The sequence below is a fragment of the Coenobita brevimanus genome, chromosome 57 (genome assembly GCF_032717465.1).
Source record: "Coenobita brevimanus isolate Jiangsu-jjx chromosome 57, ASM3271746v2, whole genome shotgun sequence".
Classification (NCBI taxonomy): domain Eukaryota; kingdom Metazoa; phylum Arthropoda; class Malacostraca; order Decapoda; family Coenobitidae; genus Coenobita; species Coenobita brevimanus.
In genome coordinates, this window is record NC_137010.1 from 58,278,222 (window position 1) to 58,305,020 (window position 26,799).

Here is a 26,799-nt window from a genome sequence, read left to right on the forward strand (position 1 = left end):
AGGTGCTTTCACAAGACAAGTTCATTGATGATGCAGACACACTAGATGTACGGCAGGAATCCATTATGGAATGTAAGTATTGCTAAGAGCTGTTTGGTTACAACAAAAGGTTACATGAAAAGAACCTATGTGACAGTGATGAAGATGATACACAGATGCTTTCATGTGGCGCGTTCACCAATGTGCTCACCCGTGTTGACACAGATACACTGGATGAACTGTGAAATCCAGGGGCATCTGCAGGATTTTTTGTAAGTGGGGGCAAAATAAAAGAAATTATACATATATGTGCCGACTGAACATATAATTCACTATAAAATATAGTATCAAGATGTACTTAAATTGCAGGCGAAAAGTCTTCATATGCTGATGTGCTATAACTCAAAGGAACGAAAATATACGTGACGTCCGGAAAAGTTCCAGACACACTTTGGAATTCTAAGGTGGGGCAACTGCCCCCCTTGCCCCCCTCTCCAGACACCCATGGTGAAATCCATCATGGAGTGTGAGTATTGCTGACTGACAATTGGTCTGGCTGTATCAAAAGGTTGCATGGTTCTGGATAGGGATGACTTCACAAGGTGACACCAGTGTAATGGGGTGATACTACTGCCCAGTTATACAAGCCCTCCCAGTCTTCCTATCCCCTGAAAGGAGGATGATTGAATGCAAGGGCAACTTCAACCTGCAATTTACTGGGTTCTTGTCCTTTTTTTTTTTTTTTTTTTTTTCTAAACAAAAGACAAACAGAGGAAGGAAAAACCAAACAAAACAAAATATCATACACCAAATTACAGGTATCCTCCATTCATAAAAACTCTGCAACAGTTTGACTTAAACTGCTGAAGGCTGAAGTTTTGGGGAAAAATCTGGGGAATCAAGTTCCAGAGAGAAGTAGTTTGGAGAATAAAGGAATTCTGATATGCAGAAGTTCTACAATATGGCAGTGTGACAGTCAAGTCATGGTGCTACCAGATGCCCATGTAGCACAGGGGAATGTATGGAGAGGTGGCACAATGGATGCAACTTTGTCTGAGAATTTGCCATAAAAGTATCTGTAAAATAATTCAAGGGAGGCAATACTTTGTCTTACTTGTAAGAGAGGTAGTTAATTTATAATTGCAGGATTATTAATTATTCTTATAGCTTTGCTCTGAATTTTGTCCAGTTGTTTTAGTGGAACATCTCCACATCCACTCCACATGGGAAAGCATTATTTATGCTGAGACTGCACATGACTTGCAAATTACAGCTAACTGCTCATTAGGGTAGACATTATGGATTTTGTATGAAAATCCAAGTTTCTTTGAAGCAGTTTTATAGCATGTGACCTTGCATGAATTTCATGAATCTATAGTTATTAGGCAGGAATGCGTCCCCTTGGTTATTCACCTAAAATAAATGCACTACAGTGATAAGTTCCATAATATCACAGTTTTTTCCATGCAGCCAGTAGGATATATAAGGTACATGCACAAGCAAAATGATGCCATGTTTCCTCTCGTGGAATCGTCATACTATACAGGGTTGATCATGGTATTACTTATGTTTTATATGAACTGGCAACTAAATTAAGTGCCAAAACTAGCTAATTACTTTCCTACAGTTGCTGATAACTGCTGAAAAAAGATATCAGAGATGTTCGGTAAGCTTTGTAACAATATAAATGTCTCAACCTGGACTCTAACAATTTGTCAAAGTTTCATGCCTGAGAGTGATGATTATGTGCCTTGTTACAGAGCTTGTAATCACATACCACTCTCATGGTAGTATCTCCCGAGTTGATGATAGCCATCCATCTACTACCGAAACAGGGAAATTGGCAAGTGAGCTTTACAGGTGACAAAAGAACTTTAACACTCAATCTTTCTGTAACTTACAGTGGCTTTATTTGGGGAAAAAAAAAAAAAAAACTGCTGTTGTTGTGCCATCATGCTCATCTGAAACATGAACCCAGTGGACTGCAGGTGTACATTGTCCTTCCCCTGCAGTCCATCAACCTCTTTTCAGGGGATAGGATGAGAGTTCAGGGGCATTAGCATTATCAGGCAGTGGAGTTGCCTGGTTATATCAGTGACACAACATGAAGACATCCCTTCTCCAAAAAAAAAAAAAAAGAAGAAGAAAAAAGAATAGATAACAAGACCCTTCTATCTTGATTCAGGTCTGGGTCCTCAGCCAAGGATAGAGCCACTACCTGAGTACACAGCAGTGCAGGAAACCAGTGAGGAACGGTCATGGCGATCAGTTGTCATATCTGGAATTGAACGGAGGATTGACATGAAGGTCAGTACATCATCATTTATCCATCATCCAATCTTTTATTGCCCCACCAGGAACATAGGGACCCTGGGTTGGTCTACTTAATTCCTGATTTTTGAAGTGAGAATGACCAATCTATTGTCCCAGAATGGTATTGTGTGAGCAGTAAACCCCATCCACCCATAGTACGTACTGTACACCTTTATGAGCAACATCTGCTTGGATACTTTCAGTCAGTATATCTGTATAACCAAATGGTTTTTGGTGGTTTAGTGGGTTAAGGCACTGTGACCAGATGGAGCCTCTATGGGTTTCATCTGAGGAGGAAGTTGGGGGCTCTTTGCTTGCACAATGCCACTCACGGGAAAGTGGGGCTGGTCACCATTGCCTATAAATATTAGGAATGGGTAGCCTATGCCTGGGCCTCAGGACTCCTTTTTATATGGGCAAAATGGGATTGCATGATGGTACACTTATTGCAAGAAATGTTAAATGACCCGAACAGAGAAAGGCTCAAAGTAGGGCTAAAGATGAACTGGACTAAAACTACTGTAATGTGTAATCTTCACACACCAAAGAGCATCATCAGTATACCAGAAGAAATTCTTGAAGTAGTCAAGGAGTACAGTTACTTGGGGCAAATACTAAAATTAATGATAGACCCTTGGTTTAGGTTATCAAGAAAAAGTCTCTGTGACTCAGACTTCACCCTGTATACCTCTCTTCTAGCCCTACGCTTGGCAGCCAAGTATTCCTCCTTGCTACCATCCTTCTTCCATTCCCAGAAAAGTCTTTTCATCTTAATTGCAGCTTCTACACCCTCATCCCACCACCAAGCTACTTTATGTCTTGGTGGTCCTCTTGTCCAACCACACATTACATCAGTAACTCTCAAGAGATTGTTCTTAAGGGCTCTGTACTGTTCATTAACGCCTCGGTCTACGACTCCTTGTTCAGCCACCACTCTCCTCATCTCGCTATAGAAGACATCCCTTACTACTTGATTTTCCAGCTTCCATATTTTCCTCCTAGGTACATAAGTCCTCTTTTTCATCACTTGTTCTTTAAACACCATATCACAAATCAATAGCTTGTGCTGCAGCACACACTCCTCACTTCCTCTCTCTCTCTCTCTCTCTCTCTCTCTCTCTCTCTCTCTCTCTATATATATATATATATATACAATATATTGTGCATATACAGCAAACTCTCTTGTATGTGCTGCCACATCTTCTAGAATGCATCATTATCTGTCACAGCAAATGGAGGCAAATTTTAAAAAACTTACAGGATGCTCAAAATTAGAAATCCATGTCATCCGATGGGAGTCCTGCCCCTCAGACACTGCCGTAAGTCTCATCACCAAAACACTGCTTTTGATGTTGTGAAATTTGGCAGTTTTCTAATTTGTTAACTGTATGTCGCTATCTTTAGCTTTCTTACGTTCAGCATTAATTATATAAATTTTCCTCGTCTTCAATACGTTTCATACTCATATTTTCTAGGGTATCTCATCCCAAAATGGATGATGTGTTGGTTCTCCCCCCCTCTCCCAAGGCCATCACTCTCTCTGTAAGGATTGTGACTGCAAGGTGGAGTCAGAATCCCAGGAGCATGAATGGTGAGTGAATGAGAGTGCAGCCTAGTTAACTAGGCAGAAATTAGATAGTTCTCCCTCTAGTTTATTAGTGTTTTTTATTGCTCTCTTAACCCTACCTCACCCCACCCTTGTATGGGAAAAGAGGTTGGGATGATGATGATGATGATGATGATGGTGATGATAATGTTGCAGGTGATTGAGCTGTACAAAAAAGTGTTGAGCCACGTGGGTTACCATTCAGGGGCTAATGAGGCCATCATCGTCTTTTCTGCCTGCTTCCTCCCTGACAGGTCACGCAAAGACTATGATTATGTCATGGACAACCTCTTCATGTAAGTTTTCTTCCAGCTTGAATGAAATTACTGTATTTTAAAATAATGTAGGCCTAATGCTGGAACAGTGATTTATATGGAAATATAAATAAAGTATCAGCTACTTTTATATGACTGGTACTGCTAACTTACACAATGGAAATACAAGTACAGTATATGAAACTTGTATAAAGTCTTAATAAAATATATAAGTGAAACTTATCAAGGGTGATCCATGTATTATGCAACCAAAGTTCATGTGTTGCTGGGACAGCTCAGTCAGCAATACTATATCCTTTTTACTCTAACTTGGCCTAAAACTACCATGTCAACATCATTAATGATGAGTTGTAACAATAAATTAACACTAGAATATGATGTCACCTATAAAGATATGCTATGAAAAGGATGTTCAGGTGTAGTATTGTCTTTTTCTCCCACTAGCAACATGAAATAAGTCACTAAAGGACAAAAATCTGAGCCATGTTATAGTAAAAATAGTATAGTGCATACCCTGCATCATTTTCTACTTCCCATAGCCTTTTTCATGCCTTTTACTGTTTATTCTATTATGTTCACTGACTGTACAGTTAATTAATAATTTCATGAGGCAGCCAAAATGACTTTGTTCCTCACATTAGTAGACAGTCCTTCCTGCAACAGACAAGACTGGAGAGCACAATAGATGGACCACCTAATACATTAATGGCACAAAGGTATATGAAACTTATATATTACTTGTACAGGTATGTGCTGACAACACTAGACCAGTTAATTGCAGAGGACTACATACTAATCTATCTACACGGGGCCACAACACGAGGCAACATGCCTTCCTTTGCATGGCTTAAGGTAATTATTATGCAATGTATCATGTGATGGAAAGTATTATGAGGAATACCTTGAGAAGGTCTGGCCATTTGGAGGGAATGGAGAAGAGACACTGACTAGCAGAGTGTAGGTGAGGTGGAAGGGGATGGGGGAGGCTGAGGATGAGATGGAAGGAAGGACTGAAGAGGTATATATATATATATATATATATATATATATATATATATATATATATATGTATGTATGTATATATTCAAGTACTTGGGTAGTGTCATGAGTAAGGATGGAACTTTGGGGGATGAAGTGCGTGAAAGAGTACAGCAGGGAAGGAAGGTTGTTGGTTCACTGAAAGCAGTGATGAGAAATAGGGAGGTGAGTATGGAAGTTAAGAAGTCACTGCATGATAGTATTGTGATCCCTACCCTGATGTATGGAAGCGAGGTGTGGACCTTGCAAGAGGGGAACAAGTCAAGAGTGGGAGCAGTGGAAATGAGTTACTTGAGAGGAGCATGTGGAGTGACATGGTGGGACAGGTTGACGAATGAAGAAGTGAAGGAACGTTGTGGGGTGGATGTGAATGTGGTTGAGAAGATTAGGAGAAATGCACTGAGGTGGTTTGGACATGCGAAGAGTATGGAGAATGAAAGACTAACTAAGAGGGTGTATGTAGGTGAGGTGGAGGGAGGGAGAGGGAGGGCTAGACCGAGGATGAGGTGGAGGGATGGAGTTGAGAGGTATATGAGGGAGGGGGGGGGGTGAGTTGGGAGGAGGGTAGTCAAATGGTGGGTGACAGAGTGACTTGGAGGCGTTTTGTCTGCGGCCACCCTTTGCGGGATTAGGGCATCGGGCTATAGATAGATAGATAGATGTTAAGCATATGGGTTTACATACCAACATAGGAACTAGACGAGGCCCATGTTCACGATATAACCATCTCAATGTAAGATGTCGTTACAGTAAGTCTTGATTTCACTGTGTCGATAACTATTCATATGGAAGAATACGATTCTGGTCGGGCTTTATTCGTTCTATTATGGCACTTCCCACAATTTCACTGTGTGGGTACAGTATCTTTTATAAGTTACAGTAGGTTTCTTTTGTGTGAATAATAATGACGTAAAAAAAAATAAGAGGAATGGGGAGACTGTATTAGAACACACACACACACACACACACACACACACACACAACTATCTATCCGTCTACTTGTCTATTTCTACCTATATCTATCTGGCTGTTTTTCTGTAGATCGATTTGTCTATCTATCTATCTCTATCTGTCTATCTATCTATCTATCCATCTATCTATCTATATCTATCTATCTATCTATATATATATATCTATCTATCTATCTATCTATCTATATATATATATATATACTGTATATGAGAGGCAAATAGACAGAGAGAGAGAGAGAGAGAGAGAAAGAAGGGGAGGGGTGGATGTAGGGAGTGAGGACAGGTGAGGTGAGGAATGGCTCCCAATCCCCAAGGAATTACCTACTCAGGTCATTTTGACTAGGGCAGACACACACACACACACACACACACACACACACATATATATATATATATATATATATATATATATATATATATACCCAGGATGCTTCCCCCAAGGAAAGTGGGGTAGCCGAGACAGGTCGACACTTACTCATCCACTCTAACACGGTCATTCGCATCTTAGCCCCAAGGAGGAGAAGGGACAATTCCTCACCGCACGAGGGACAATTGCGCCGTGCAATCAGTGACATCCACAGCAAGGCCCTACAGCAGAGCTGGTTTACACCTGCCACATCATAATAGACCCATCCCTTTACCCTCATCTGCCTGATCAGCTGATCAGACAAATGTAGGAGAATATCCCCCCAAGGCTGCGTCATCATTTATTCATTCACAATTTCTCTCCATTCATTTCTATCACGCACAGCCACTCTTCCTTGCTCTACAAACATCCCTCTCACATCCAGGCAGAGGAACTCCTTGAGAGTGAAATGGCTGGGAAGCATGCCGGCACGTGACTGGCTACAGCATAGCTGGGTCTTTCGGGTGTGGGCAATCAGGCAAGTTAGCTGCCTACTGCGACTGCAACACAATGGCGAGGTGTTCAGGAAGTTAGCCAAAGAAACCTTGATGGACTCTGAAAGAACAATAATGGCCCCCAGTCCCGTGCAGCCCTTAAATGGGCAGGGGGTGCTAAGAATCTCACGGTGCCTCAGTTACAATCTAATTCCTTTGTTAATGCAAAAAATACAATTAAAATTGGTAACTGGAATGTGAGAACGCTAAATCATGACGGTAAAATCGATGAGTTAGTGAAGGTTTTTCAAAATTACGGACTTGATATTTGTGCTCTGACAGAAACTAGATTAACTGGAGTCGATAAGTTGGATTTGGAGGATGGTATACGTTTATTGATATCTGGCCGACAGGACGGAATGCATTATCAGGGAGTAGGATTGTTGCTGGGTTGTAAGGCAAATAAGGCTTTATGTGAGTGGGATCCTATAGATGAGCGATTGTTATACGCACGGTTTAAATCAAATCATGGCAACATCAGTCTGTTTGTGTGTTATACACCTACTAATGATGCACTCGATGAAAGGAAAGACACATTTTATGAAAAGTTGCAAGAAGGAGTAGGAAGGGTATCTAGACATGATGTTTTGATCTGCGTTGGAGTCTTTAATGCAGTAATGGGCTGTTCAAATGAGGGATTTGAGGCATGTATGGGTAAGATGGGAGTTGGTAGTAGGATGAGTGAAAACGGAGTGAGGTTTGGAAGCTTCTGTCTAGCAAATGACTTAGTCATCGGGGGCACACTCTTTCAGCATTGCAATATACACAAGACAACTTGGGTGTCGCCGTGTGGAAAATATAAAAATCAGATTGATCACATCGCTAGCAGTAGGAGGCATAGAAGTTCTCTGCTAGATGTTCATGTTAAACGGGGAGCGGATATTGGTAGTGACCATCAACTCAGCATTGCAAAAATAAGTTTTAAACTTAAAAATCAGAAGAAGGAAAAATCTGGTGTTGGTAGATACGATATTGTTAAGCTTAGAAGGGAAGGAGAAGAAAAGGAGGAATTCAGATTAGAATGCAGAAATAGGTTTTTGGTGTTGGAAACGTCGGAAGAGGGGGAAAGTGTAGATGAGGTGTGGGAGGATGTGAACAAAGTTTTGCATGAGACTGCTGAATGTACGATTGGAAGGAGACATAGATTCAGGAGAAAGAAATGGATATCAGAGGAAACGTGGAATATGATAAAAAAGAGAGGTGAGGCTAAATTGAGGAGTGAGATGCAATGCGTTGATGAACGAGAGATTGAATTAGCAAGAGCTGCGTACTGGAGTTTGAATTCAGAAGTAAGAAGGTTAGCTAGGAGAGATAAAAGAAGATGTGTGGATGAAAAGGTTGCAGAGACTGAAATCTTAATAAACAAAAATGATGGACAGAGTCAAAGAATAGCATATGAATCGATTAGAGAACTGAGTGGTAATGCAGGTAAACGCAAGGAAATACCAGTTAGAGACAGGGAAGGAAATTTATTGACCAAAGATGGAGATATTAAAAATAGATGGAAAGAGCACTTTGAGACAGTTCTTAATAGACCACTACCACCAGAAGAGGATATACCGTCTGCTCAGGAAGATTTAAATATAGAAACAGGAGAGTTGAGGCTTGCAGAAGTGGAGAAAGCAGTAAAACAGTTAAAGAATAATAAGGCACTAGGGGAGGATGGTTTATTTCCGGAAATGTTTAAAGTGGAGGGGGATAGATTAATAATGATCTTGACCAAGCTATTCAATAAGATATGGGTGACGGGGTTACTACCATCAGTTTGGAAGAATGGTGTAATTGTTAAAGTTCCGAAGAAGGGAGACCTGAGTGAATGTGGTAATTGGAGGGGAATCTCTTTGTCACCGATAGCTTTGAAAGTTTTCAGTAGAGTGTTGTTAAATAGGTTGGAGCCGGTGGTTGAGGGTATTCTGAGGGATGAACAGGCTGGTTTTAGAAAGGGACGTGGTTGCAGTGATCAGATCTTTATAGTTAGGCATTTGATGCAGCAAGTTAATGAAATGAGAGTACCGTTAAGTCTTTGTTTTGTTGATTTTGAAAAGGCTTTTGATAGTGTTTCGAGAGAGACTATGGGGAAGATCATGAGACATTATGGAATACCAGAGGAGTTTGTGAGGGTCATTATGAACATGCATGAGGACACATTTTGTAAAGTGATGGTTGATGGTTGTCTGAGTGATTCGTTTGAAGTCAAGTCCGGAGTAATTCAAGGTGGTGTTCTATCGCCTTTACTATTTATATTGGTCATTGATTACATTATGAAACGCGTTGGAACAGAAACCGGTGCAGGTATACTTTGGGGAGAGAACAGGAAACTTTTGGATTTAGATTATGCAGATGATATAGTTTTGATTTGTGATGGGCCAGAAGAGATGCAGAGAGTGTTGGACTGTTTGGTGAGTGAAGGTCGCAAGGTGGGTTTGGTTATTAATTGTGGAAAAACTGAAATAATCAATATGAATATGGAAAATGCGCAGGAATGTGTAATTGGAGGTATGGTTGTAAAGCAAGTTGATAGGTTTAAATATTTAGGTACTTATTTAGCCAAGGATGGTTCTTTGAACTTTGAATTCGAGGAAAGGTTAAAGAAGGCTAATCAGGCAATGGGAATGCTTAAAAATATTTGGAATAATAAAAATTTTTCTGTGCATACAAAAATCAAACTTTATGAGGTACTGGTTAGGAGTATCTTAATTTATGGACACGAGTCTTGGTACAGCACAGTGACTATGGAAAATAAATTCTTGGTGTTTGAAAACAAAGCACTTAGAAGAATATTAGGAGTTAAGTGGTGGGAAAGGATACCAAATAGTAGAATTAGAGAAATAACGGGAGTGCAGCCGGTCGATGAATATGTTGGTTCTCACGATGGAAGTGGCTAGGACATGTGTATAGGAGACAGGGAATAGTACGAGGTACACCAGGGTGGGTGGCACTTGGTAGGAGAGGTAGAGGAAGGCCAAAAGAGACGTGGGTGAGGACAATGAGACGGGAAGCTGGAGATGAGTGTTGGGGAGATCTTGAGGGGTTAGCACAAGATAGGATGTGGTGGTGTGAGTTCATCAAGGCCCCATGCATCCCCGAGGGTGACACAGGAAATGATTGATTGATTGATTGACATAAATGCAAGATGTGTTGTACTTCATGAATATAGGATATGGCTGTATGATAGGCCAGCCAGTTGCAAGTAATGGTGTGTGTGTGTGTGTGTGTGTAATTCACCGGGTCGGTCAGGATCACTTGATGGTCGTGATCGTCAGCTTTTACCCTCCCGGAAGGGAGCTGAGAGCTCATATAGTCCGATCTAAGGGCAAGGCTGTGACCACACACGCACACACCAGTCCCCTTGCTCAAGGGGGACAGTAACCACTCACTTCGTCAGTGAAACTTTTCGCATCGTGTGTGTGTATGTGTGTGTGTGTGTGTGTGTGTAAACTTAACCCATTAGCTGTGGTGGCTTCTCTTCAGTTAACATAAAATCGCTTACTGTATGCTGAAGTATATATACATATATATTTATTTTCCGGTCACAGCGTTCATCTAGCACGTCATATACTGTTCAGTTCTGCCGAGTTGCTCTTAGCTGAACGTATCGATGTAACGTTAGCCAAAACAAAATACCGTCTTTGTAACTAATTCGCATCTTACAGTTTCGATATCTAATCTCATTGTTCGTACATCACGATACTTTAGGCAGACAAGAAAATAATCTACCGAAATAGAAAACGCTAGTTACATGGATAACTGATATATTTTTCGTTCCTGGACTAGGCACATTTTACCCCTCTCCTATTCTGTCCTACTTTAGCCTAAACCAACCCATCCTAACCTACTTTTCTCTGCCCTACACTACCCTGCCCCAGCCTACCCTGCCTTAGCGTTCCCTACCCTATCCTACCGCTGAGGTCTCCTGTAGGGATACTCGTTCTTCGGTTTTTGCCAGGCTTAGGGAGGTGGAGGAGATTAAGGTGTTGGACATCCGTTCTGGGGGCGGAGAGACTTACAACATTCCTTTGTCTTGGTGTAAACTTTGGTCTACCCTTTCCCTGTCATGACACTTCTCCGGAGTCGATAATATTCCCCATGCAGTGCTGATGTACCTGGATGATGAAGCAGTGTCCTTCCTCCTGAGTCTTATAAATAGAATTTGGAGAGATTCGTCCACTCCTGCTTCTTGGCGGGGGGCTGTTGTCCTACCGTTTCACAAGCCAGGTATTGCAGGTCACCATCTTGGTTTGCGTGGTAGGTTGCCTTTACTGATTATGGAATTTTTCCGTATTGGTGCCACCTTGTTTCCCTCATATCCTCAAGAGGAGGGAGTGCCTCAAACTAGTGTCCTTAGTGTCACCGTCTTTGCTAAAGTTCAGGAAGATTTTGTTGGCTCTGTTCCGGAGGGAGTGTCTGCCTCGCCGTATCCTCGCTATCCACATCCGTTTGGGCACAGGGTGAAGGTTGCCATGGGGGATGTGGATGTTCCAACTTTTCTTGTTTGTCCTGTGCGTGTACCAAGGATGGCTCCCTGGCTCCTCTCAGGGGTGCAACCGTGTGTTTACTTTCCTGAGAGAGGGGCCTTTCTTTCCTCACAGGCGGCTCTTTGCTATTTTTTTTAGAACATGCTTCCTCTCACAGTGTCTCGATTCTCGTATGTATTGATGGATTGAAATCCCGTGAGGGGACAGGCTTGGGTGTTATATTTCCCGATTTCATTCGTGGTAGGAGTCTTCCCCCCATCGTATCTACTTTTATCGCAGAACTTACTGCTATTTTACTCGCAGTCAAATTGATATTTAGCTTCCCTCCTGTTATACAGTTTTTAGCAACTCTGCCGATCTCCATTTTGTGTTTTCCCGTCCAATCCTCTTTTGTTGTCTACAGTGTTTTAGAATGGCTGAGCTTGCTAGGGACTGCTTTGTGGTTTTGTACCATTGTGGGCAATGAGCATGCTGACGCTCTGGCAAAGGCTGCTGCCTCTCGCCCATCCTCACCTCTCCTCTGCCTCGCTCAGTGATATTCATCTAACCACTCACTGTTTGCTCCCACTGGCAGAGTAGGTGGGATGCGGTGGGGCCCAACAAAATGTGTGATATTTGTGGGTAAACGGGCCCCTTCATTTGCCGAGGTCTGAATGCAGGTGGGAGACGGCTTTATGCTGGCTCCGAATGGGCCATTCCTGGTTCTCTCATTGATTTTTAATGGAGGACTCTCCCCCTACTTTCTGTGTGGAATGCTTCGTCCCCCTGACTCTTCGGCCATTGCTGATGGTGTCCACTGTTGGGGAATTGCGCCATCGTTACCTCTCTGAGCACCGGGCAGGAGAGGGATTGTAGTCTTCTGTTGGTACTTGGAGAGGATGCTTGTTGTGGTGGAGGGGGAAACCTTTGCTTGGTGTAGGCAGCTGCACTACCGTGTAAAATTTAGTATACAGTGGTTTTAGTGTTCTTAGTGTTTTTCTTGTTTTAATTATGAATTGTATTTTGTGTGTGTGTGTGTGTGTGTGTGTGTGTGTATTTCATCTTTTCGAGTGCTTTTATTCTCGTTGTCGTCCGGCGGCATATGACCCTGGTTGTTGTATCGCCAGATTTTATTGTATATACTTATTCAATTCAATTTACCCTACCCTACTCTTCTGAACCCTACACTAGCCTACCTCAGCCAACCCTACCCTACCCTGCCATTGCCGACCCAACTCTACCCTACTTTAACCTCCCCTCCCCTGTACAGCCCTTTCACCACTACATTACTTTTCCTGTTTTCTTCTCTCTACCTTCGGATGATTTTCTTCACCTCTACAGTAGAGAGAAATTTCTAACTGGCAGGGTTAAATACTGCCATCATCAACCCAATCTCTATCAGGGGATCTCCTAAGCTGAATAAAATCATGCGGTCAGCTAGGACAATGTAAATAAGTTGTTCTCGGCTTGAAAGATTAAATGATTCTGTCCCGTCATCCTAAGAGGGTTTTCTGAAGCTGTAGGATATCGTCAGAAGCTAACAAAGTGTAAAAGTGACATCCGCAGACCGGGAGCTCAGCGTCCAGCGCTCCGCAGTTCAAGTCCCAGAGGTGGACAGATGTTTTGACGTGTAGACGTTACCAGAGCGTAGTTTGGTGGCCTACCCTTTAATATTCTGGACTAATGGTGGTCAAGCCTCGTGCACCTGCGCTCCACCTCATAAAAAAAAAAAAAAGGAAAGCCAAGGGTCATGAATGAACTAAAGGACTGAACTAAGCGGAGAAGAACAAAATCGTAGAGAAGATCGCCCCAAATTTGATGAGACAGTGTAGTATAACTGAGTGAAATAGGCGTTGGATATGACGGAACTAAACGGCAGTTATACCCACCTCTCTTCTGTACCCTACACTACCCTGATTCAGCCTACCCTACCCTACCTAGCCCTACACTACCCTACCCAGCCCACCACCACCCAGCCCTATCCTACCCTCCCCAACGCAGCCATAACCTACCCATGCTTACCCTCGCCTGCCCTAATCGACCCACCTCTATTCAACCCTGCCATAACCGACCCATCCCTACCCTACCTCGGCATAATCAGCCCAATCTAACCTCACTCTGTCAAAACCGACCCGATCCTACCCCACCCTGCCAAAACCAACCCTGTCCTACTCCACCCTGCCAAACACGACCAACCCTTCCCCATCCTGCCAAAACTGACCCAATCCTACCCCACCCTGCCAAAACCGACCCAGTCCTACCCTACCCTGCCAAAACCGGCCCAATCCTACGCCGTCCTGCCAAAACTAACCCAACCTTACCCCACCTGGCCATAACCGACCCAACGCTACCCCACCCTGCCACAACAATCCCATCCCTACCGTACCTTAACCAAACCAGTCTTATCTTACACAGATCGAGTCCCGGAGGTGAACAAAGGTTTTTATATCATATAGACGTTTTATATTTTATATTTTGCAACTTTCAGAGGCATTTACTCAGTTTTAGGAGTCTTATGGATAGGCTCAATCAAACGTATCGAATCTCCCATGTTAGAAAAAATAGCTTAGAGAAATGCGTCTCGTACTAAAGGGGCGGAATGGACAGATCGAGTGGCTAAGATATTGAATTATGTATATGAGTGGTTTTGTTGTTATTTCTATTATTATTATTATTATTATTATTATTATTTCAGGCAAATGTCCCAGGCTTCTGGACTGGCTGACTAGCGAATATTATTAAGTCTCCCGTGGCTCCGTGCTCCTTCCACTCAAGAGCCTGCACTTCACGCATTCCACGCACAAGATGGCGCCACCGCTGCATTCCTGCGAAGACGAGAGGTCAAGAGGACGACACTTGCTTTTTGTTTGTTTGTTTACTGTAATTGCTTAAAGTTGTGATCCCTCCAACTTGAATGCTCAGTTGTAACTATAGATAACTAGAATACGATGCTAGTCACGAAGAAGGGCTATAAAAAGATACAGAGCTCGTAGTATTGGCTGGATGAATCACTCTTGCGTGATAATCAAAGACGGTGAATAAAACCCACACTTGTAGACGAAGAATATAATTACCAAACAGTTTCGGTGGACACTGCCACCATCTTCAGTGGTCAAGATAGTGAGAGGAAGTGACATACTGACTATACAAGGGTTCCTTTTTATGCCTGTGTGTGTGTGAAAGGATGGGGTAAAGGTGAGGTGGGGTGGGGTAGATTGTAAGCGGGGATTAACCCAAGGGGGATTTTGGGGGGGACATTACCGGACAGATCAGGTGTAATTCCTATCTGACCTTACCTGTGTCGTAGCAGGAAGAGACATGTCCCTTCCTGCTACGACACAGGTAAGGTCAGATAGGAATTACACCTGACCTGTCCGGTAATGTCCCCCCCAAAATCCCCCTTGGGTTAATCCCCGCTTACAATCTACCCCACCCCACCTCACCTTTACCCCACCCTTCCACACACACACACACACAGGCATAAAAAGGAACCCTTGTAGTGTCAGTATGTCACTCCCTCTCACTATCTTGACCACTGAAGATGGTGGCAGTGTCCACCGAAACTGTTTGGTAATTATAGTCTTCGTCTACACCTGTTGGTTTTATTCACCGGCTTGTAGTTTTTTTTTCTTTTAACTAAGATACATGAAATAAGCTGCAAAAATACGAAAATACAAGCTTACTTAATGTAAATGAATTATAGTACGTTCAAGATGGAGGGAAGGCATTTTGTATTTTGTTTGTGATGTTATAGTGCAGTGGTTCCCAACCTTTTTGGTCCTGTGGCCCCCCGAGAAAATTATGAGAAGCTCCATGGCCCCTATATAACTCAGATCGTATATTTATATATTTTTAATATTTGATATTGTGCAGAAAACGTTAATTACCCCAATATACTTAAGGCTAAACTATCACAGTAAGGTATATTTCATACTTGATTTCTGTCAGGTTTTACCCAGACCAAATAACTTATAATATCTTATATTACCAATAAGGCCCATGGCCCCCCAGTCAATGTCCCATGGCCCCCTTGGGGGCCATGGCTCCCAGGTTGGGAACCGCTGTTATAGTGTCTCTCAGGATCCTAGGATCCTGTCTCGGCTGAACCAAATTGTCTGGCGTCAGCTGGAACATGATGCTAGAGTTATGTCGGTCGTGAGGGGGTTAATGGTGACGGTATTGACACTGTCAGGCTCCTATGACTCACTCAGTCGAATAAAATCGTCTGAGTCAGCTGAAATGGGGTACTAGAGTTGTCCCAAGCACCAGAGGGTTAAGACTCTTAACCTCCTGAGTGATGCTTGTCCGGAGCATCACTCAGGGGGTTAAGATTCTTAATCCTTTGGTGCTTGGGACAACTCTAGTATTCCGTTCCAGCTGACAGACGATTTTATTCGGCTGAGTGAGTCATAGGAGCCTGACAGTTATACTACACTCACCATTAACCCCCGCATGACCGGCATAACTCTGGTATATCATGTTCCAGCTGACGCCAGACAATTTGGTTCAGCCGAGTGGGTCTGGGGCCTGGGGGGCACTAAATGAAAATATCCAAAAAATATTAAAGGGGGGGCTATATCAGTTTTGCCACAGGAGGTATACCAAAATTGGACTTTTAAATAAAACCCCCTCCTCTCTCACTCCCTGTGTTTTGTATATACACCTCTCTGTCTGCCTGTGGTGTGTCTGTCCCACCTCCTCTGTGTGTGTGTGTGTGTGGTGTGTCTACTGTGTGAAGGTGGCTGTGGCTATGTACGTGTCTTGTGTGTGTGTGTGTGTGTGTGTGGTGTGTCTACGGTGTGAAGGTGGCTGTGTACGTGTCGTGTGTGTGTGTCGATGTGTGTATGTATGTAGTAGTGTGTGTGTGCGCGTCTTGATGTGTGTATGTATGTAGTATGTGGGTGCGTCTTGATGTGTGTATGTATGTAGTATGTGGGTGCGTCTTGATGCGTGTATGTATGTAGTAGTGTGTGTGTGTGTGTAAGTGTCTTGGTGTGTGTGAGCTGAAGTGTAAGTCCATATATGGGGCCTTGTGGTTTTAAGGAAATCCTGCTACGCAAACTTCCCTCAGCCACATTTTAAAGAAACCTCTATCACACCGGGACTTGAACCCGGGTCTTCCTGATCAGGAAGCCAGCACCATGCTGACCCTGCTACCGCGGCCCCAAGAGGATAGCGGCTAAAACTTCTACTGTATTTTATTTCTTTACATGTTACAAAAAATGGGAAATTGGACAACATGCATAGACTAAACTAAATTTTCATGTACCTATTAATGTCGCTTTAGGAGGAGATATCTCGAAATTTCCTGAGCTACTTGGAATACCTAAGCCTGCAGTTTAATGCTAATCATGAACAAGTGATATGGAAAGAATATAGAGCAGTAGCTACTTATATAAAGGGAGAAAGTAAAAACTGCAACTTTGCTATCGAACGGCAGGACTTAAACGATTAACCATATATTACATAAACTTAACACACTGAGTGACACAGAAACTAAACATATGATACAAATTCTTTAATGAAACTTATAATGAGAGTACAAATGACAAAATATACACTGCACAGGAAGACAGTACAGTACTCATACTGTACCTTCTGTGAGAACTCTGAGAATGAAAGCCTATCTGTTGTACCGATTTATAAACGGAAGAGATGAATCGCTAAATTTGATCCACAGTAAAAAAATAATAATAATAATAATAATAATAATGAATACATAAAACAATAAAGACAAACCATATACACTACATGTCCACCCTAAACTGACAAAAACCTGGCATCTCTCCACCTTGAATGCTGAGCTGTTTCTAGAGATAAAGACTAGATTATCATGCAAATCACAATGAAGATCTATGGGGAGGATGCAAAACCATAATACTGTCTTATTCTGCCACTTAGATACAAGAACTAAGCAGCAGAAGGACTAAAATTTGTCAAGGTGAGCCAACTACAATGACACAGATGAAGTCTGAGATTATATAATGTGTAATCATGAACTGATTGCATCATTCAGTAAAGATTACAAAAGGAAAAGCTATCAAATCTGAAAGTGTAAGTACTATACAAGATATGATTAACCTTGTACATCCATATTCTGAGATATGCTTCCTATATCATAGCCTACACACAAATTCATCCCCCTCAACAGTAATGGTATATTCCTGCTGTCTCCTGACTTCCAATCAACTTATGAAACCTCTCTCCTAATTACAGTACAGTAATATGTTAATGAAGGCTGCTAGTAATTACCTTCAGTTTGATCATTCTTATTTAAAGGTAGCAGCAATGGTTAATGAAGGATGTAAGGTATGCAGTCCTTCCAGTTCAATATACTATATCTCCAATCAGGCTTTATCCAGTGTCTCTCCTACACATGTTAATACCTTCAGTCTTCACTAGTTTAACTCACAGAGCAGGGATTTTTTTTTTTTTTTTTTTTCATGCCATCTCATGATTATATTTAGCTTTGTATAGACTTCTGGAAGTGTAGGGGTTAGGCACAGCCTCACTGAACTCCTGCAATAGCAGAGACTTTGCATAAGTTGAATAAAATTGCCTTCTGGCACTATGAATAAACTGAAAAGGGCATCACCGGGATTGCAAGAGTTAAAGGGACTCGCGGAGTTTATATCCCCGATGTAAACAAACTACCCATTAGTTTTTACACACATCCCCTCATTTTTTCCAGCCAATTATTTATTTTTTCCAGCCAATTAACCTACTATGCCTGCCCATGTACAGGATCACATTCGACCTTAAAACCTAAACAGATGGTGTGAATATCGGGGCATTTAAGTAGCACTGCTTACTCCAGTTTAAAGGGACATCTTGGTCACCTGGAGATACACACCGCCATATATCATCCTTATAGCTAATAATTACAACTTACATCAGCCGACTACACCTCTCGATAATGACAGCAAACACTGATAAACACATGGGCATAAGAATTACCATAATAAGAAGTAGACTAACACCGTAAAGAATAAATTCTTCACTCACCTCCAACATCTCTCAACGTTGCTCCCACAATGCAATAGTGACGTCACCTGCAAATAAAACATTTACTTATTAAATTTTAAGAAGAAAATTTCGTGAATATATTATCAGGCTTTTAAACAATAATTTTCGTGCAAACTGAATAGAGAGGTAAGTAAAGTGTTTCTTGTTAAATTAAAGATAACCCCATGAATCAGTGGCATCATCATCTCTCTCTCTCAAATTCCATACAGAGTACCAGAGTAGGATCACTATTTACTGTCCTCCCGATATATTTCTACAGTTTTACAAGGGGATTTAAAAATAAACGGCCTGGTGGTGGTGTCAGGGGATAAAATTTTGCAGATATCAGTCTCTAATCTGCTGCCATTCCCTACAGAACCTTTCAGTTTGACCGCACTCCACCCCTCTCAACCCCACCATTAACCGATTCAACCTCATTCTACCACACCATACTCTACCCTACCCCAACATTCAATATCACCCCCCCTTTTTCCCTCAACCCCACCATTATCTCATTCATCCCCACTGAACCCCACCGTACTCTACCCTGACTCACTTTTCATATTTACACCATTCCTCTTCGCTCAACCCCACCATCACCCCATTCAGTCCCACCATGTTCTATCCAACCTCACCTTTCAATACTACCCCACTACTCGCCTCTCAACCCCACCATAATCTGATTCAACCCATCAACCCCACCATACTCTTCCTTATCTTACCTTTCAATACTACCCCACTATTCCCCTATCAACCCGTCCATTACCTGATTCAACCCCAGTCAACACACCTTACTTTAACCTACCTCATCTGCAAACCTCACCTCATTACTTAACACTAAACCCCACCATATCTCGGTTCACCTCCACCCAACCAAACCACGCTCTACCCTACCTCACGTTTCAATTTTAGCTAACCTTCCCCCCACTCAACACCACCTTTACCCCATTCACCCCTACTCAACTCCTTCATACCCTACCGAACCTCACCTTTCAATTCTACCCCACTAATTTCCTCTCAACCCCACCATTACCCCAATCAACCCTACTCAGCCCCACTGTGTTCTGCCCTACCTCCTCTGCAAACTCACCCCTGTACTTCCTGCTCATCCCCACCATTACCCCATTCAACCCAACCCAACCACACCATACTCTACCCTACCTCACTTTTACTTTAAACTACACCTCCTCCCTCAACCCCACTAGTAGCTGATTCAACCCCATTCAAACCCATTACACCCTACCCAACCTCATCAATCAGTTTTAACTAACCTTTCCCCGCTCAACCCCACCAGTCCCCCATTCAAACCAACTCAACCCCATCTCACTCTAGGCTACTCTACTTTCAATTCTACCTCACTCCTCCTTCCTTAACCCCACCATTTCCCCACTCAACCTCACTCAACCCCACCATACCCTACCCTACCTCACCTTTCAGATTTACATCACTTCTCTCCTCTCACCCCTATCATTAATCGATTGAACCCTACCCAACCCCACAATACTCTACCTTACCTCATCTTTCAATTTTACCCCACTCCTCTCCGCTCAACCCCACCATAATCCCAATCAACCCCACACAACCCCACCACACTCTACAATACCTCACCTTTCAATATTACCCCACCACCCCTCCCTCAACCCCACCATTGCCCCACTCAACTCCACCCAACCACACCATACTCTATCCTACCTCACCCCTTAATAAAAACCCCACCCTTTCTCCCTCAACCCCACCATTATTTTTTTCAACCCCACTAAACCACACCATACTCTACCCTCTCTCAACTATCAACACTACGCCACTCCTCCTTCCTTAACCCCACCATTACCCCATTCATCCCTCACCCCACCCCACCACATCATACTCTACCCTACCCCACGTTTGAATTTTACCCCCCTCTTTCCCAGTCAACCCCACCATTAATCGATTCAACCCCACTCAACCCCACCATACACTACTCAATCTCATCTTTGCATATCATCCCACCCTTTCTCCCTCAACCCCACCATAACCTCATTCTACCCTGCCATTCTCTTCCATGCTCTACCCAACCTCATCTTTCAAAACTACACCACCACTCCTCTCTCAACCCCACCATTACCCGACTGATCCCCATCCAACTCCACTACACTCTCCTTCTCCTCCCCTGTCGATTCTACCCTACTACTCCCTGCTTAACCCAAGTATTAAACAATTTAACCCCACACAACCCCACCACACTCTACCCAACCTCACATTTGCATTTTACCCTTCTCTTTTTCGCTCAAACCCATCATTACCCCATTCAATCCCTCTCAGTCCCACCATGTTCTACCGAACCTCACCTTTCAATACCACCCCACTACTCCCCTCTCAACCCAACCATTTTCTGATTCAACCCCACCCATCCCCACCATCCTCTACCCTATCTTTCCTTTCAGTACTACCCCACCACTCCCCTGTCAACCACTCCATTACCTGATTAAACCTCAGACAACCCCACCATACTCTCCCTTATCTTACCCTTAAATGCTACCCTACTACTCCCCTATCAACCCCTCTATTACCTGATTCAGCCCCAGTCAAACCCACCTTACTTTATCCTACCTCATCTATAAACGTCACCCCAGTACTTCCCATTCAACCCCACCATTTCTTGGATCAACCCCACCCAACCCTACCATACTCTACCTCACCTCATCTTTCAATTAAACTCCACTCCACCTTCCTCAACCCCACTATTATCTGATTCAACCCCACTCAACCGCATTAAACGCTACCCAACCTCAGAAATCAGTTTTAACTAACCTTTCCCCGCACAACCCCACCAGTCGCCCATTCAATCCAACTCAACCCTATCTCACTCTAGCCTACTCTACTTGCAATTATATCTCACTCCTCTTCCCTTAACCCGACCATTCCCCCACTCAACCTCAGTCAACCCCACCATACCCTACCCAACCTCATCTTTCAGATTTACATCACTCCTCTCCTCTCAGCCAAACCATTAATCGATTCAACCCTACCCAACCCCACAATACTCTACCTTACATCACATTTCAATTTTACCCCACTCCTCTCCGCTCAACCCCACCATAACCCCAATCAACCCCATCCAAGCTCACTATATTCTAATGTACCTTACCTTTCAGTTTGACCCCACTCCACCCCTCTCAACCCCAACACTAACCGATTCATCCTCATTCAACCCCACCATACCCCACCCTACCTCACCTTTCAATATTACCCCACCCTTTCTCCCTCAACTCCACCATTACCTCATTCATCCCCACTGAACCCCACCATACTCTACCCTTCCTCACCTTTCATATATACACCATTCCTCTTCGCTCAACCCCACCATCACCCCATTTAACCCCACTCAGTCCCACCATGTTCTACCCAACCTCACCATTCAATACCACCCCACTACTCCCCTCTCAACCCCACCATTATCTGATTCAACACGTCAACCCCACCATACTCTTCCTTATCTTACCTTTCAATACTACCCCACTATTCCCCTATCAACCCGTCCATTACCTGATTCAACCCCAGTCAACACACCTTACTTTAACCTACCTCATCTGCAAACCTCACCTCATTACTTAACACTAAACCCCACCATATCTCGGTTCACCTCCACCCAACCCCACCACGCTCTACCCTACCTCACGTTTCAGTTTTAGCTAACCTTCCCCCCACTCAACACCACCTTTACCCCATTCACCCCCAATCAACTCCTTCATACCCTACCGAACCTCACCTTTCAATTCTACCCCACTACTTTCCTCTCAACCCCACCATTACCCCAATCAACCCCACTCAGCCCCACTGTGTTCTACTCTACCTCTTCTGCCAACCTCACCCCTGTACTTCCTGCTCATCCCCACCATTACCCCATTCAACCCCACCCAACCCCACCATACTCTACCCTACCTCACTTTTAGTTTAACCTCCACCTCCTCCCTCAACCCCACTAGTAGCTGATTCAACCCCATTCAAACCCATTACACGCTACCCAACCTCACCAATCAGTTTGAACTAACCTTTCCCCGCTCAACCCCACCAGTCCCCCATTCAACACAATTCAACTCCATCTCACTCTAGCCTATTCTACTTCCAGTTTTACCTCACTCCTCCTCCATGAACCCACCCATTTCCCCACTTAACCTCACTCAACCCCACCATACCCTACCCTACCTCACCTTTCAGATTTCATCACTTCTCTCCTCTCAACCCCACCATTAATCGATTCAACCCTATTCAAAACCACAATACTCTACCCTACCTCATATTTCAATTTTACCCCACTCCTCTCCGCTCAACCCCACCATAACCCCAATCAACCCCATCCAAGCTCACTATACTCTACCCTACATCACCTTTCAGGTTGACCCCAATTCACCCCTCTCAACCCCACCATTATCCTATTCACCCCCACTCAACTCCTTCATACCCTACCGAACCTCACCTTTCAATTCTACCCCACTACTTTCCTCTCAACCCAACCATTACCCCAATCAACCCCACTCAGCCCCACTGTGTTCTGCCCTACCTCCTCTGCAATCCTCAGCCCTGTACTTCCTGCTCATCCCTACCATTATCCCATTCAACCCCACCCAACCCCACCTTACTCTACCCTACCTCACTTTTAGTTTAACCTACACCTCCTCCCTCAACCCCACTAGTAGCTGATTCAACCCTATTCAAACCCATTACACGCTACCCAACCTCACCAATCAGTTTGAACTAACCTTTCCCTGCTAAACCCCACCAGTCCCCCATTCAACCCAACTCAACCCCATCTCACTTTAGCCTACTCTACTTCCAATTCTACCTCAATCCTCCTCCCTTATCCCCAACATTTCCCCACTCAACGTCACTCAACCCCACCATACCCTACCCTACCTCAACTTTCAGATTTACATCACTCCTCTTCTCTCACCCCCATCTTTAATCGATTGAACCCTACCCAACCCCAGAATTCTCTACTTTACTTCATCTTTCAATTTTACCCCACTCCTCTCCGCTCAACCCCACCATAATCCCAATCATTACCACACAACCCCACCACACTCTACCCTACCTCACCTTTCCATATTACCCCACCACTCCTCCATCAACCCCACCATTGATCCATTCAACCCCACCCAACCCTACCATACTCTATCCCACCTCACCTTTCAATTCAACCCCACCCTTTCTCCCTCAACATAACCATTATTTTTTTCAATCCCACTAAACCCCACCATACTCTACCCTCTCTCAACTATCAACACTACCCAACTCCTCCTTCCTTAAATCCACCATTACCCCATTCATCCCCACCCCACCCTATCATACTCTACCCTACCCCGCGTCTGAATTTGACCCCCCTCCTTCCCAGTCAACCCCACCATTAATCGATTCAACCCTACTCAACCCAACCATACACTACCCAATCTCATCTTTAAATATCATCCCACCCTTTCTCCCTCAACCCCACCATAACCCCATTTTACCCTGTCATTCTCTTCCATGCTCTACCCAACCTCATTTTTCAAAACTACCCCACTACTCCCCTCTCAACCCCACCATTACCGGACTCATCCCCACCCAACTTCCCTATACTCTACTTCTCCTCCCCTGTCAGTTCTACCCTACTTCTCCCTGTTGAACCCCACTATTAAACAATTTAACCCCACTCAACCCCACCACACACTACCCAACCTCACATTTGCATTTAACCCTTCTCTTCTTCGCTCAACCCCACCATTACCCCATTCAATCCCACTCAGTCCCACCATGTTCAGCCGAACCTCACCTTTCAATACCACCCCACTACTCCCCTCTCAACCCTACGATTTTCTGATTCAACCCCACCCATCCCCACCATCCACTACCCTGTCTTTCCTTTCAGTACTACCCCACCACTCCCCTGTCAACTCCTCCATTACCTGATTCAGCCCCAGACAACCCCACCATACTTTTCCTTATCTTACCTTTCAATGCTAACCTACTATTCCCCTATCAACCCCTCCATTACCTATACCTTGGTTATACATAAGAAGATATGCAATTAAAGTTGCGGCACAAATATAATGTAATGTGCTATGAAGTCAATTTCACTCAAAATAACGCCACGCTTTTTCTCCCCTTTGCTGTCTCCTTGCCTTGCGTCTGTCTGTCTTCTGTCTCTGTGTCTTTCTTTCTGCCTGTCTCGCTATTCCAAACCACAAATAACTCTCATTTGTCCACAACTTCCTACAGTATCATAGTATCCTGAATTATACTACTTTTTTCAGGGTAACTTTACCCAGATTTTCGTCCTTTTGCCGCTTACTTCACATGGGTCATTGGCAGAAAAGGGCAACACTACGGCTCCTATTCAATAGCACTTTTTTGTGACTTACATATTCTAGTATTAAACTATTGCTACAACTCAGTATTCAAATTGGAGAGATGGAAATTTTAGGCCAAGTCAGAGTAATATGGGTACACAGTAAAGTCAAACAGCATACCTTTGGTGGATGCAGTGGGAACAAGGCGATAGATCACAGGCAGGAGGACATTGGCGGGAAAATCCAGCAAAATCTAACCACCAGCTTATGAATTGACGCCAACAACACTCGTGCCTCACAATCGGTTCAAACGCCCGTCCACTTTATCACTAAACACCTGTGGTTCTGAAGTGTGGTAACAGAAAATAATATAATCGTGTAAACGTTATATACAGATGCACTCTCTCCACGGAGTCTACCTCTGACCTACAGTTTATTACTTCTTCGTCACAATGCTTCGAAATTGATGTGCCTCTCACTCGGACATGACGGCTGACTGAAATTTTATCCTTGTCTTGTACCCCTGACCTTTTACTGAGTCCTATAAAAAAAAGAATTTACTTCATCCTAACCTAATTCAGTGTCCAATAACAGAGATGATCTGCTCGCTTGACTTCCCCGCGCACCTTCTATGAGATCACAGATTAAGTCGGGGTGGGCTTCCTATTCAGAGAAAGCAGTAAAATGGACGGGTAACTGCGAAAAATTAGTCAGTCACTGTCCGCTGACTCTTCCTTCTTGGATTCCAGCGACAACGTTCCCCAGAATGACAGGGCTTGTACAGAAAGGTAAATTCAATATGAAAATAAATAAGATAATCTGCTGACTTTCTCGCATAATCTGGCTAAACGACAGGAAGGCAAAGGCAGACAGACAGGCAGGCAGGTAGGCAGGCATGAAGACAGACTGATAAACAGACATATAAACCTGGCCAAACACCTAGCTTCGTCGGGCTCTCTCGGTTGGCTCTAATGACTCTCCCTAGTAGCAGAGAAAACGATTTTTTTTTTTCTGGTTGCTATTCTCATTACACATATTGTTTTCAGCCATACTCGTACCAGATCACGTCAGTTAACAATGATGTGCGTATTTGGGGATTAATAAAACTTTAGTTTCATTTTCTATATGAAGGAAGAAGGCAGGTAAAATATCGATAGTACCCCCAACAGTCTAATACCACAGCCTTCTCCCATTCGCCTCTGTCTACGTTTTTTCCTTTAACCATTTTTTCCCCAGATGGAGAGTTGTGGCAGACTCCTTTATTCCATAAACTAGCATGTTATTCGTTCTACGTACAGAGTAATATGCGAAAATCTTGCACATCTTTGGCCACGAGATTTTAGGCAAAGAGATTTTGAAGTGATGTAGGGGCTGGGAACCCTATGTATCTTGACTGCTTTTGGGCTGGGAGTTTACTGTTATTTAATATTTAAAAAGGGTAATTACACAAGATACCAGTTATTTATTTGATGACATGGTTAGGTTAGAGGAGAATCTCAGAGATAATTGTATTTCATGTTTATTTGTATCAACATCTACACTTCGTGGCTTTGGAAAGACAATGTTAGGTCGTTTCGAAAACTGGTGAGTAGAGAGGGACTGGTGGGGATGTGTGGTGGTGTGGGGCGGGATATGGTGACACACTGCATTAAAGAAATGCCACATAGCTCTCTGTTTAATGATCCTATTACTGGCCGCTCGTCATCCCTGCGAATGGATTAATATCTTAGTTAACCTTCACTGCCACTGAACTTAAGTATGTTAAATAAAATCGTCTTGAGATAGTAAGAATATGAGAATTATGATCTTGGATTCATTGGGTTAATCATATCACAACACTGGTCATCTATGCCATATACTACTGCATGTGACTTTGGAGACTGTGACGATGTAAGGTGTGTGTGTGTGTGTGTGTGTGTGTGTGTGTGTGTGTGTGTGTGTGTGTGTGTGTGT

At 43.4% G+C, this 26,799-nt stretch overlaps 1 long non-coding RNA gene across 1 annotated transcript; it reads left to right on the forward strand.

Annotated features, from left to right (window-relative positions):
* The first annotated feature begins 4,097 nt into the window (after positions 1-4,097).
* On the forward strand, positions 4,098-14,717 carry LOC145402359 (uncharacterized). Its single transcript, XR_013897719.1, has 3 exons — positions 4,098-4,194; positions 4,920-5,025; positions 14,232-14,717. It is a non-coding gene; the product is annotated as an uncharacterized LOC145402359 (long non-coding RNA).
* The last annotated feature ends 12,082 nt before the right edge of the window (positions 14,718-26,799 follow it).